Genomic DNA, 14,445 nt, shown 5'->3' on the forward strand with positions numbered 1-14,445 from the left:
AACCCTAACTCTAACCTTAATCCGAACCTTAACTTAACACTAAACCTAACCCTAACCATAACACTAACCCTAAACCTAAGCCACACAATAACCCTAACCTGAACAGAACCCTAGCCCTGACCCTAACCCTAACCCTAACCCTAATATTAACACTAACCCAAACCCTAACTGTAAACTAACCCTAACATTAAGCTTAATATAACCCTAACTCCAAACCCTAAACGAAACCCTAACTCTAACCCTAACCTAAACCTCATCCAAACCCTAACCCTAACCCTAACACTAAAGTAACCCTAACCCTAACATTAACCCTAACCTTAACCCTAACCCTAACCCAAATCCTAAACCTAACCATAACCCTAAGCTGAACCCTAACCTAAACCTAACCCTAACCCTAAACCCAATCCTAATCCTAACCCTAACAAAAAACCTAACCCTAACACTATCCCTAACCCTAACCCTTCCCTTAACCTAACCATAAACCTCTTCCTAAACCCTAACCCTAACCTAACCCTAACCCATACACTAACCTGAACCCTAACCCTCAACTAACTATAATATTAACCCTAACAATAACCCTAACCCTAAACCCTAACCCTAACACTACCCTAACCCTAACCCTAAATCGAACATAACCATAACCCTGACCCCAACCCTAAATTTAAATCTAACCCTAACACTAACCCTAAACTTAATCCTAACCCTAAACCTAAACCTTGACCTAACCCTACATCTAACCCTATCCTTACGTAACCCAAATCTAACCCTCACCCTAACCATAAACCAACACTAACATTAACCCTAACCTAAACCTAACACAAATACCTAAACCTAAACCTAACCCTAAATCTAACGCTAACACTAACCCTAACGAAACCCTAACCCGAACGCTAACCTAAACTTAACCTAACCCTAATCCGAACGCTAAACTAAAGCTATCCCTAACACTAACCCTAATCCTAACCCTAAACTTAAACCAAAGCCACACCCTGACCATAACCCTAAACCTAACCTTATCCCTAAACCTAACCTAACCCATACACTAAATTAACCCGAACGCAATCCTAATACTAACACTAACCCTAACCCTTACCTTAACCCTAACGCTAACCCTACGCTAAACATAACACTAACCCTAATCCTAAACCCTAAACCTAACCCTAACCCTAACCCTAAACATAATCCTAAGCCAAAACCTAACTCTAATTTAACCGTAACCCTAAATCTAACCCTACCCATAAACCTAAACTAAACCTAAACCTAACAAAAACCCAATCCTTAACCCTAACCTTAACCCTAACCTAACACTAATACAAACCGTAACCCTAACCCTAATCCGAACCCTAATCTAACCCAAACCCTAACCGTAAGCCTAACCCTAACCCTAACCTAACACTAACTGAAACCTTAACCCTAACCCTAACCCAAAAACTAACCCTAAACCCTAACCCTAACCCTAATCCGAACCCTAACCTAACTATAATCCTAACCAAACTCTAACCCTAATATTACCCCTAATCTTAACCGAACCTATCCCTAACACTAACCCTAACACTAACCCTAACTCTAACCCTAACCCTAACCCTAACCTAAACCCTAAACCTAACCCTATACTTAACCCTACACTAACCCTAAAACTAACACTAAACCCTAACCCTAACCCTAATCTGAACCCTAACCTAACCCTAACCCTAAATCTAAACCTAACCCTAACCCTAACCCAAACCCTAACCACAACCCTACCCCTAACCCTAACCCCACCCTAACACTAACCCTAACCCTAAACCTAACCGTAACACTAACCCTACACTAACCGTAACACTAATGTTAAACCCTAACCCTAACAATAATCCGAACCCTAATTAACCCTCAGCCTACCCCGAAACCTTACCGTAACCCTAACCAAAACCCTAACCACAACCCTAACATTAACCTAACCCTAAACATACTCTAACACTGACCTTATCGCTAACCAGAAACACTAACACTAACCCTAACCCTAACCCTAACCCTAACCCTACCTGTAATCCTAAATCTAATCCTAATCCTAACCCTAACGCTACCTGTAACCCTAAAACTAATCCTAACCCTAACCCTAACCCTAATCCGAACCCTAACCTAACGCTAACCCTAGTCCTAAACTTAACACAAACCCTAACCCAAACCTAAACCTAACTATAACCATATCCCTACCCTAACACTAACCCTAAACCTAAACCTAAACAATAACCCTAATCCTACCCTAACTCGAACCCTAACCCTAAACACTAACCCTAACTCTAGCCCTAACCTTACCCTAACCCAAACCCGAACCCTAACACTAACCCTAAACTGACTCTAACATTAATCCTAACGCTAAACCTAAACCCTAACCCTAACCCTAACGCAAACATAACCCTAACCCTAACACTAAACATGAACCTTAACCCTAACCCTAATCTGATACCTAACCTAACCCTAACCCTCAGCCTAACCACAACCCAAACCCTAAACCTAACCCTATCCCTAATTCTAACCGTAACACTAACATTACCCCTAATGCTAAACCCTAAACCTAACCCTAACCTTAAACCTAAACATACCACTAACGCTAACACTAATACTAACATTAACCGTAACACTAACCCGAACCCTAAGGTAACATAACCCTAACACTAACGATAACCCTAACCTTACCCTAACCCAAACACTAACCGTAATCTTTACCCTAAACTAACCATAAATATAACCCTAAACCCTAACCCTAAGCCTAACCCTAAAACTATCCCTCAACCCTAACGCTAACCACAATCCGAACCCTAACCTAACTCTAACACTAACCCTAACCCTAAGCTTACCCTAACCCTAACACTACCCTTAACCCTAAACACTAACCCTTACCATAACCCTAACACTAAGCCTAACACTAAACCCTAACCCTAAACCCTAACCGTAACCTAATCTTAACCTAACCCTAAACCTAACGCTAACCCTAACACAAACCGGAACCCTAATGCTAACACAAACCTAACCCTAGAGCTAACCCTAACCCTAAACAAAAACCTTAACCCTAATCGTACCCCAATCCTAACCCTTACGTAACCCTAAGCCTAACATTAACCCTAAACCTAAACGTAACCTTAAGCCACACCCAAACCCTAACCCAAACCCAAACCCTACCCTAACCCTAAACTTAACCCTAATCCTAACCTTACGTTAACATTATCCTAATCCAAACCCTAACCCTAACCCTAACCCAAACCCTTCCCTAACAATCACACTAACACTAAACAAACCCTAACCCTAACATTAACTCTAAACATAACCCTAACCCGAACCCGAACCCTAACCCGAACCCTAAACCTAACCCTAACCCTAACGCTAATCCTAATCCTAACATTACACTAACACCAATCCTTACCATAACGCTTAAATAACCCTAACCCTAACGCTATCGCTAACTCTAAACCCTAACTCTAACCTTAATCCGAACCTTAACTTAACACTAAACCTAACCCTAACCATAACACTAACCCTAAACCTAAGCCACACAATAACCCTAACCTGAACAGAACCCTAGCCCTGACCCTAACCCTAACCCTAACCCTAATATTAACACTAACCCAAACCCTAACTGTAAACTAACCCTAACATTAAGCTTAATATAACCCTAACTCCAAACCCTAAACGAAACCCTAACTCTAACCCTAACCTAAACCTCATCCAAACCCTAACCCTAGCCCTAACACTAAAGTAACCCTAACCCTAACATTAACCCTAACCTTAACCCTAACCCTAACCCAAATCCTAAACCTAACCATAACCCTATGCTGAACCCTAACCTAAACCTAACCCTAACCCTAAACCCAATCCTAATCCTAACCCTAACAAAAAACCTAACCCTAACACTATCCCTAACCCTAACCCTTCCCTTAACCTAACCATAAACCTATTCCTAAACCCTAACCCTAACCTAACCCTAACCCATACACTAACCTGAACCCTAACCCTCAACTAACTATAATATTAACCCTAACAATAACCCTAACCCTAAACCCTAACCCTAACACTACCCTAACCCTAACCCTAAATCGAACATAACCATAACCCTAACCCCAACCCTAAATTTAAATCTAACCCTAACACTAACCCTAAACTTAATCCTAACCCTAATCCTAAACCTTGACCTAACCCTACACCTAACCCTATCCTTACGTAACCCAAATCTAACCCTCACCCTAACCATAAACCAACACTAACATTAACCCTAACCTAAACCTAACACAAATACCTAAACCTAAACCTAACCCTAAATCTAACGCTAACACTAACCCTAACGAAACCCTAACCCGAACGCTAACCTAAACTTAACCTAACCTTAATCCGAACGCTAAACTAAAGCTATCCCTAACACTAACCCTAATCCTAACCCTAAACTTAAACCAAAGCCACACCCTGACCATAACCCTAAACCTAACCTTATCCCTAAACCTAACCTAACCCATACACTAAATTAACCCGAACGCAATCCTAATACTAACACTAACCCTAACCCTTACCTTAACCCTAACGCTAACCCTACGCTAAACATAACACTAACCCTAATCCTAAACCCTAAACCTAACCCTAACCCAAACCCTAACCCTAAACATAATCCTAAGCCAAAACCTAACTCTAATTTAACCGTAACCCTAAATCTAACCCTACCCATAAACCTAAACTAAACCTAAACCTAACAAAAACCCAATCCTTAACCCTAACCTTAACCCTAACCTAACACTAATACAAACCGTAACCCTAACCCTAATCCGAACCCTAATCTAACCCAAACCCTAACCGTAAACCTAACCCTAACCCTAACCTAACACTAACTGAAACCTTAACCCTAACCCTAACCCAAAAACTAACCCTAAACCCTAACCCTAACCCTAATCCGAACCCTAACCTAACTATAATCCTAACCAAAGTCTAACCCTAATATTACCCCTAATCTTAACCGAACCTATCCCTAACACTAACCCTAACACTAACCCTAACTCTAACCCTAACCCTAACCCACACCTGAACCCTAAACCTAACCCTATACTTAACCCTACACTAACCCTAAAACTAACACTAAACCCTAACCCTAACCCTAATCTGAACCCTAACCTAACGCTAACCCTAAATCTAAACCTAACCCTAACCCTAACCCAAACCCTAACCACAACCCTACCCCTAACCCTAACCCCACCCTAACACTAACCCTAACCCTAAACCTAACCGTAACACTAACCCTACACTAACCGTAACACTAATGTTAAACCCTAACCCTAACAATAATCCGAACCCTAATTAACCCTCAGCCTACCCCAAAACCTTACCGTAACCCTAACCAAAACCCTAACCACAACCCTAACATTAACCTAACCCTAAACGTACTCTAACACTGACCTTATCGCTAACCAGAAACACTAACACTAACCCTAACCCTAACCCTAACCCTAACCCTACCTGTAATCCTAAATCTAATCCTAACCCTAACGCTACCTGTAACCCTAAAACTAATCCTAACCCTAACCTAACGCTAACCCTAGTCCTAAACTTAACACAAACCCTAACCCAAACCTAAACCTAACCATAACCATATCCCTACCCTAACACTAACCCTAAACCTAAACCTAAACAATAACCCTAATCCTACCCTAACTCGAACCCTAACCCTAAACACTAACCCTAACTCTAACCCTAACCTTACCCTAACCCAAACCCCAACCCTAACACTAACCCTAAACTGACTCTAACATTAATCCTAACGCTAAACCTAAACCCTAACCCTAACTCTAACGCAAACATAACCCTAACCCTAACACTAAACATGAACCTTAACCCTAACCCTAATCTGATACCTAACCTAACCCTAACCCTCAGCCTAACCACAACCCAAACCCTAAACCTAACCCTATCCCTAATTCTAACCGTAACACTAACATTACCCCTAATGCTAAACCCTAAACCTAACCCTAACCTTAAACCTAAACATACCACTAACGTTAACACTAATACTAACATTAACCGTAACACTAACCCGAACCCTAAGGTAACATAACCCTAACACTAACGATAACCCTAACCTTACCCTAACCCAAACACTAACCGTAAGCTTTACCCTAAACTAACCATAAATATAACCCTAAACCCTAACCCTAAGCCTAACCCTAAAACTATCCCTCAACCCTAACGCTAACCACAATCCGAACCCTAACCTAACTCTAACACTAACCCTAACCCTAAGCTTACCCTAACCCTAACACTACCCTTAACCCTAAACACTAACCCTTACCATAACCCTAACACTAAGCCTAACACTAAACCCTAACCCTAAACCCTAACCCTAAACCTAATCTTAACCTAACCCTAAACCTAACGCTAACCCTAACACAAACCGGAACCCTAATGCTAACACAAACCTAACCCTAGAGCTAACCCTAACCCTAAACAAAAACCTTAACCCTAATCGTACCCCAATCCTAACCCTTACGTAACCCTAAGCCTAACATTAACCCTAAACCTAAACGTAACCTTAAGCCACACCCAAACCCTAACCCAAACCCAAACCCTACCCTAACCCTAAACTTAACCCTAATCCTAACCTTACGTTAACATTATCCTAATCCAAACCCTAACCCTAACCCTAACCCAAACCCTTCCCTAACAATCACACTAACACTAAACAAACCCTAACCCTAACATTAACTCTAAACATAACCCTAACCCGAACCCGAACCCTAACCCGAACCCTAAACCTAACCCTAACCCTAACGCTAATCCTAATCCTAACATTACACTAACACCAATCCTTACCATAACGCTTAAATAACCCTAACCCTAACGCTATCGCTAACTCTAAACCCTAACTCTAACCTTAATCCGAACCTTAACTTAACACTAAACCTAACCCTAACCATAACACTAACCCTAAACCTAAGCCACACAATAACCCTAACCTGAACAGAACCCTAGCCCTGACCCTAACCCTAACCCTAACCCTAATATTAACACTAACCCAAACCCTAACTGTAAACTAACCCTAACATTAAGCTTAATATAACCCTAACTCCAAACCCTAAACGAAACCCTAACTCTAACCCTAACCTAAACCTCATCCAAACCCTAACCCTAACCCTAACACTAAAGTAACCCTAACCCTAACATTAACCCTAACCTTAACCCTAACCCTAACCCAAATCCTAAACCTAACCATAACCCTAAGCTGAACCCTAACCTAAACCTAACCCTAACCCTAAACCCAATCCTAATCCTAACCCTAAAAAAAACCTAACCCTAACATTATCCCTAACCATAACCTTTCCCTTAACCTAACCATAAACCTATTCCTAAACCCTAACCCTAACCTAACCCTAACCCATACACTAACCTGAACCCTAACCCTCAACTAACTATAATATTAACCCTAACAATAACCCTAACCCTAAACCCTAACCCTAACACTACCCTAACCCTAACCCTAAATCGAACATAACCATAACCCTAACCCCAACCCTAAATTTAAATCTAACCCTAACACTAACCCTAAACTTAATCCTAACCCTAAACCTAAACCTTGACCTAACCCTACACCTAACCCTATCCTTACGTAACCCAAATCTAACCCTCACCCTAACCATAAACCAACACTAACATTAACCCTAACCTAAACCTAACACAAATACCTAAACCTAAACCTAACCCTAAATCTAACGCTAACACTAACCCTAACGAAACCCTAACCCGAACGCTAACCTAAACTTAACCTAACCCTAATCCGAACGCTAAACTAAAGCTATCCCTAACACTAACCCTAATCCTAACCCTAAACTTAAACCAAAGCCACACCCTGACCATAACCCTAAACCTAACCTTATCCCTAAACCTAACCTAACCCATACACTAAATTAACCCGAACGCAATCCTAATACTAACACTAACCCTAACCCTTACCTTAACCCTAACGCTAACCCTACGCTAAACATAACACTAACCCTAATCCTAAACCCTAAACCTAACCCTAACCCTAACCCTAACCCTAAACATAATCCTAAGCCAAAACCTAACTCTAATTTAACCGTAACCCTAAATCTAACCCTACCCATAAACCTAAACTAAACCTAAACCTAACAAAAACCCAATCCTTAACCCTAACCTTAACCCTAACCTAACACTAATACAAACCGTAACCCTAACCCTAATCCGAACCCTAATCTAACCCAAACCCTAACCGTAAACCTAACCCTAACCCTAACCTAACACTAACTGAAACCTTAACCCTAACCCTAACCCAAAAACTAACCCTAAACCCTAACCCTAACCCTAATCCGAACCCTAACCTAACTATAATCCTAACCAAACTCTAACCCTAATATTACCCCTAATCTTAACCGAACCTATCCCTAACACTAACCCTAACACTAACCCTAACTCTAACCCTAACCCTAACCCTAACCTAAACCCTAAACCTAACCCTATACTTAACCCTACACTAACCCTAAAACTAACACTAAACCCTAACCCTAACCCTAATCTGAACCCTAACCTAACCCTAACCCTAAATCTAAACCTAACCCTAACCCTAACCCAAACCCTAACCACAACCCTACCCCTACCCCTAACCCCACCCTAACACTAACCCTAACCCTAAACCTAACCGTAACACTAACCCTACACTAACCGTAACACTAATGTTAAACCCTAACCCTAACAATAATCCGAACCCTAATTAACCCTCAGCCTACCCCAAAACCTTACCGTAACCCTAACCAAAACCCTAACCACAACCCTAACATTAACCTAACCCTAAACGTACTCTAACACTGACCTTATCGCTAACCAGAAACACTAACACTAACCCTAACCCTAACCCTAACCCTAACCCTACCTGTAATCCTAAATCTAATCCTAACCCTAACGCTACCTGTAACCCTAAAACTAATCCTAACCCTAACCCTAACCCTAATCCGAACCCTAACCTAACGCTAACCCTAGTCCTAAACTTAACACAAACCCTAACCCAAACCTAAACCTAACCATAACCATATCCCTACCCTAACACTAACCCTAAACCTAAACCTAAACAATAACCCTAATCCTACCCTAACTCGAACCCTAACCCTAAACACTAACCCTAACTCTAACCCTAACCTTACCCTAACCCAAACCCCAACCCTAACACTAACCCTAAACTGACTCTAACATTAATCCTAACGCTAAACCTAAACCCTAACCCTAACTCTAACGCAAACATAACCCTAACCCTAACACTAAACATGAACCTTAACCTTAACCCTAATCTGATACCTAACCTAACCCTAACCCTCAGCCTAACCACAACCCAAACCCTAAACCTAACCCTATCCCTAATTCTAACCGTAACACTAACATTACCCCTAATGCTAAACCCTAAACCTAACCCTAACCTTAAACCTAAACATACCACTAACGCTAACACTAATACTAACATTAACCGTAACACTAACCCGAACCCTAAGGTAACATAACCCTAACACTAACGATAACCCTAACCTTACCCTAACCCAAACACTAACCGTAAGCTTTACCCTAAACTAACCATAAATATAACCCTAAACCCTAACCCTAAGCCTAACCCTAAAACTATCCCTCAACCCTAACGCTAACCACAATCCGAACCCTAACCTAACTCTAACACTAACCCTAACCCTAAGCTTACCCTAACCCTAACACTACCCTTAACCCTAAACACTAACCCTTACCATAACCCTAACACTAAGCCTAACACTAAACCCTAACCCTAAACCCTAACCCTAAACCTAATCTTAACCTAACCCTAAACCTAACGCTAACCCTAACACAAACCGGAACCCTAATGCTAACACAAACCTAACCCTAGAGCTTACCCTAACCCTAAACAAAAACCTTAACCCTAATCGTACCCCAATCCTAACCCTTACGTAACCCTAAGCCTAACATTAACCCTAAACCTAAACGTAACCTTAAGCCACACCCAAACCCTAACCCAAACCCAAACCCTACCCTAACCCTAAACTTAACCCTAATCCTAACCTTACGTTAACATTATCCTAATCCAAACCCTAACCCTAACCCTAACCCAAACCCTTCCCTAACAATCACACTAACACTAAACAAACCCTAACCCTAACATTAACTCTAAACATAACCCTAACCCGAACCCGAACCCTAACCCGAACCCTAAACCTAACCCTAACCCTAACGCTAATCCTAATCCTAACATTACACTAACACCAATCCTTACCATAACGCTTAAATAACCCTAACCCTAACGCTATCGCTAACTCTAAACCCTAACTCTAACCTTAATCCGAACCTTAACTTAACACTAAACCTAACCCTAACCATAACACTAACCCTAAACCTAAGCCACACAATAACCCTAACCTGAACATAACCCTAGCCCTGACCCTAACCCTAACCCTAACGCTAATATTAACACTAAGCCAAACCCTAACTGTAAACTAACCCTAACATTAAGCTTAATATAACCCTAACTCCAAACCCTAAACGAAACCCTAACTCTAACCCTAACCTAAACCTCATCCAAACCCTAACCCTAACCCTAACACTAAAGTAACCCTAACCCTAACATTAACCCTAACCTTAACCCTAACCCTAACCCAAATCCTAAATCTAACCATAACCCTAAGCTGAACCCTAACCTAAACCTAACCCTAACCCTAAACCCAATCCTAATCCTAACCCTAACAAAAAACCTAACCCTAACACTATCCCTAACCCTAACCCTTCCCTTAACCTAACCATAAACCTATTCCTAAACCCTAACCCTAACCTAACCCTAACCCATACACTAACCTGAACCCTAACCCTCAACTAACTATAATATTAACCCTAACAATAACCCTAACCCTAAACCCTAACCCTAACACTACCCTAACCCTTACCCTAAATCGAACATAACCATAACCCTGACCCCAACCCTAAATTTAAATCTAACCCTAACACTAACCCTAAACTTAATCCTAACCCTAAACCTAAACCTTGACCTAACCCTACACCTAACCCTATCCTTACGTAACCCAAATCTAACCCTCACCCTAACCATAAACCAACACTAACATTAACCCTAACCTAAACCTAACACAAATACCTAAACCTAAACCTAACCCTAAATCTAACGCTAACACTAACCCTAACGATACCCTAACCCGAACGCTAACCTAAACTTAACCTAACCCTAATCCGAACGCTAAACTAAAGCTATCCCCAACACTAACCCTAATCCTAACCCTAAACTTAAACCAAAGCCACACCCTGACCATAACCCTAAACCTAACCTTATCGCTAAACCTAACCTAACCCATACACTAAATTAACCCGAACGCAATCCTAATACTAACACTAACCCTAACCCTTACCTTAACCCTAACGCTAACCCTACGCTAAACATAACACTAACCCTAATCCTAAACCCTAAACCTAACCCTAACCCTAACCCTAACCCTAAATATAATCCTAAGCCAAAACCTAACTCTAATTTAACCGTAACCCTAAATCTAACCCTACCCATAAACCTAAACTAAACCTAAACCTAACAAAAACCCAATCCTTAACCCTAACCTTAACCCTAACCTAACACTAATACAAACCGTAACCCTAACCCTAATCCGAACCCTAATCTAACCCAAACCCTAACCGTAAACCTAACCCTAACCCTAACCTAACACTAACTGAAACCTTAACCCTAACCCTAACCCAAAAACTAACCCTAAACCCTAACCCTAACCCTAATCCGAACCCTAACCTAACAATAATCCTAACCAAACTCTAACCCTAATATTACCCCTAATCTTAACCGAACCTATCCCTAACACTAACCCTAACACTAACCCTAACTCTAACCCTAACCCTAACCCTAACCTAAACCCTAAACCTAACCCTATACTTAACCCTACACTAACCCTAAAACTAACACTAAACCCTAACCCTAACCCTAACCTGAACCCTAACCTAACCCTAACCCTAAATCTAAACCTAACCCTAACCCTAACCCAAACCCTAAACACAACCCTACCCCTACCCCTAACCCCACCCTAACACTAACCTTAACCCTAAACCTAACCGTAACACTAACCCTACACTAACCGTAACACTAATGTTAAACCCTAACCCTAACAATAATCCGAACCCTAATTAACCCTCAGCCTACCCCAAAACCTTACCGTAACCCTAACCAAAACCCTAACCACAACCCTAACATTAACCTAACCCTAAACGTACTCTAACACTGACCTTATCGCTAACCAGAAACACTAACACTAACCCTAACCCTAACCCTAACCCTAACCCTACCTGTAATCCTAAATCTAATCCTAATCCTAACCCTAACGCTACCTGTAACCCTAAAACTAATCCTAACCCTAACCCTAACCCTAATCCGAACCCTAACCTAACGCTAACCCTAGTCCTAAACTTAACACAAACCCTAACCCAAACCTAAACCTAACCATAACCATATCCCTACCCTAACACTAACCCTAAACCTAAACCTAAACAATAACCCTAATCCTACCCTAACTCGAACCCTAACCCTAAACACTAACCCTAACTCTAACCCTAACCTTACCCTAACCCAAACCCCAACCCTAACACTAACCCTAAACTGACTCTAACATTAATCCTAACGCTAAACCTAAACCCTAACCCTAACCCTAACGCAAACATAACCCTAACCCTAACACTAAACATGAACCTTAACCCTAACCCTAATCTGATACCTAACCTAACCCTAACCCTCAGCCTAACCACAACCCAAACCCTAAACCTAACCCTATCCCTAATTCTGACCGTAACACTAACATTACCCCTAAAGCTAAACCCTAAACCTAATCCTAACCTTAAATCTAAACATACCACTAACGCTAACACTAATACTAACATTAACCGTAACACTAACCCGAACCCTAAGGTAACATAACCCTAACACTAACGATAACCCTAACCTTACCCTAACCCAAACACTAACCGTAATCTTTACCCTAAACTAACCATAAATATAACCCTAAACCCTAACCCTAAGCCTAACCCTAAACTATCCCTCAACCCTAAAGCTAACCACAATCCGAACCCTAACCTAACTCTAACACTAACCCTAACCCTAAGCTTACCCTAACCCTAACACTACCCTTAACCCTAAACACTAACCCTTACCATAACCCTAACACTAAGCCTAACACTAAACCCTAACCCTAAACCCTAACCCTAAACCTAATCTTAACCTAACCCTAAACCTAACGCTAACCCTAACACAAACCGGAACCCTAATGCTAACACAAACCTAACCCTAGAGCTTACCCTAACCCTAAACAAAAACCTTAACCCTAATCGTACCCCAATCCTAACCCTTACGTAACCCTAAGCCTAACATTAACCCTAAACCTAAACGTAACCTTAAGCCACACCCAAACCCTAACCCAAACCCAAACCCTACCCTAACCCTAAACTTAACCCTAATCCTAACCTTACGTTAACATTATCCTAATCCAAACCCTAACCCTAACCCTAACCCAAACCCTTCCCTAACAATCACACTAACACTAAACAAACCCTAACCCTAACATTAACTCTAAACATAACCCTAACCCGAACCCGAACCCTAACCCGAACCCTAAACCTAACCCTAACCCTAACGCTAATCCTAATCCTAACATTACACTAACACCAATCCTTACCATAACGCTTAAATAACCCTAACCCTAACGCTATCGCTAACTCTAAACCCTAACTCTAACCTTAATCTGAACCTTAACACTAAACCTAACCCTAACCATAACACTAACCCTAAACCTAAGCCACACAATAACCCTAACCTGAACAGAACCCTAGCCCTGACCCTAACCCTAACCCTAACCCTAATATTAACACTAACCCAAACCCTAACTGTAAACTAACCCTAACATTAAGCTTAATATAACCCTAACTCCAAACCCTAAACGAAACCCTAACTCTAACCCTAACCTAAACCTCATCCAAACCCTAACCCTAACCCTAACACTAAAGTAACCCTAACCCTAACATTAACCCTAACCTTAACCCTAACCCTAACCCAAATCCTAAACCTAACCATAACCCTAAGCTGAACCCTAACCTAAACCTAACCCTAACCCTAAACCCAATCCTAATCCTACCCCTAACAAAAAACCTAACCCTAACACTATCCCTAACCCTAACCCTTCCCTTAACCTAACCATAAACCTCTTCCTAAACCCTAACCCTAACCTAACCCTAACCCATACACTAACCTGAACCCTAACCCTCAACTAACTATAATATTAACCCTAACAATAACCCTAACCCTAAACCCTAACCCTAACACTACCCTAACCCTAACCCTAAATCGAACATAACCATAACCCTAACCCCAACCCTAAATTTAAATCTAACCCTAACACTAACCCT

Source organism: Rhinolophus sinicus, chromosome 15, assembly GCF_057876585.1.
Source record: "Rhinolophus sinicus isolate RSI-liver-muscle chromosome 15, RSI-T2T, whole genome shotgun sequence".
NCBI classification, from domain to species: Eukaryota; Metazoa; Chordata; class Mammalia; order Chiroptera; family Rhinolophidae; genus Rhinolophus; species Rhinolophus sinicus.